Here is a 1,405-nt window from a genome sequence, read left to right as displayed (position 1 = left end):
GTGTGTGAGTGGATGCGATCGGGTGTGTGTGTGAGTGTATGCGATCGGGTGTGTGTGTGAGTGTATGCGATCGGGTGTGTGTGTGAGTGGATGCGATCGGTTGTGTGTGTGAGTGGATGCGATCGGTTGTGTGGGTGAGTGGATGCGATCGGTTGTGTGGGTGAGTGGATGCGATCGGGTGTGGGTGAGTGTCGGCAGAGGAGCACGGCGTGCTGGAGGAGGCTGGGAGCAGAGAGGCTGATCTTGGGGAAGGCTGGGAGGGGGGGGCTGATGCTGAGGGAGGCTGGAAGGAGAGAGGCTGAGCAAACGTGCTCCATCCGCCATACTGCGCACTCCCCATCGTGCTGCATCCCCCATGCTGCGCACTCCCAAACGTGGTCCATCCGCCATGCTGCGCACTCCCAAACGTGGTCCATCCGCCATGCTGCGCACTCCCAAACGTGGTCCATCCGCCATGCTGCGCACTCCCAAACGTGCTCCATCCGCCATGCTGCGCACTCCCAAACGTGCTCCATCCGCCATGCTGCGCACTCCCAAACGTGCTCCATCCGCCATACTGCGCACTCCCCATCGTGCACCATCCGGCATGCTGCGCACTCCTAAGCGGATGGAGCATGATGGGGGGTGCGCAGCATGGCGGATGGAGCACGTTTGGGAGTGCGCAGCATGGCGGATGGAGCACGTTTGGGAGTGCGCAGCATGACGGATGGAGCACGTTTGGGAGTGCGCAGCATGACGGATGGAGCATGTTTGGGAGTGCGCAGCATGCCGGATGGTGCACGATGGGGAGTGCGCAGTATGGCGGATGGAGCACGTTTGGGAGTGCGCAGTATGGCGGATGGAGCACGTTTCGGAGTGCGCAGCATGGCGGATGGAGCACGTTTGGGAGTGCGCAGCATGGCGGATGGACCACGTTTGGGAGCGCGCAGCATGGCGGATGGAGCACGTTTGGGAGTGCGCAGCATGGCGGATGGAGCACGTTTGGAAGTGCGCAGCATGGCGGATGGAGCACGTTTGGGAGTGCGCAGCATGGCGGATGGAGCACGTTTGGGAGTGCGCAGCATGCCGGATGGTGCACGATGGGGAGTGCGCAGTATGGCGGATGGAGCACGTTTGGGAGTGCGCAGCATGGCGGATGGAGCACGTTTGGGAGTGCGCAGCATGGCGGATGGACCACGTTTGGGAGTGCGCAGCATGGCGGATGGAGCACGTTTGGGAGTGCGCAGCATGGCGGATGGAGCACGTTTGGGAGTGCGCAGCATGGCGGGTGGAGCACGTTTGGGAGTGCGCAGCATGGCGGATGGAGCATGATAGGGGGTGCGCAGCATGGCGGATGGAGCACGTTTGGGAGTGCGCAGCATGGCGGATGGAGCACGTTTGGGAGTGTGCAGCATGGCGGATAGAG

Source organism: Anomaloglossus baeobatrachus, chromosome 6 (genome assembly GCF_048569485.1).
Source record: "Anomaloglossus baeobatrachus isolate aAnoBae1 chromosome 6, aAnoBae1.hap1, whole genome shotgun sequence".
NCBI lineage: Eukaryota > Metazoa > Chordata > Amphibia > Anura > Aromobatidae > Anomaloglossus > Anomaloglossus baeobatrachus.
The sequence above is the reverse complement of the archived record's forward strand: the minus strand, read 5'-3'. Positions refer to the sequence as shown.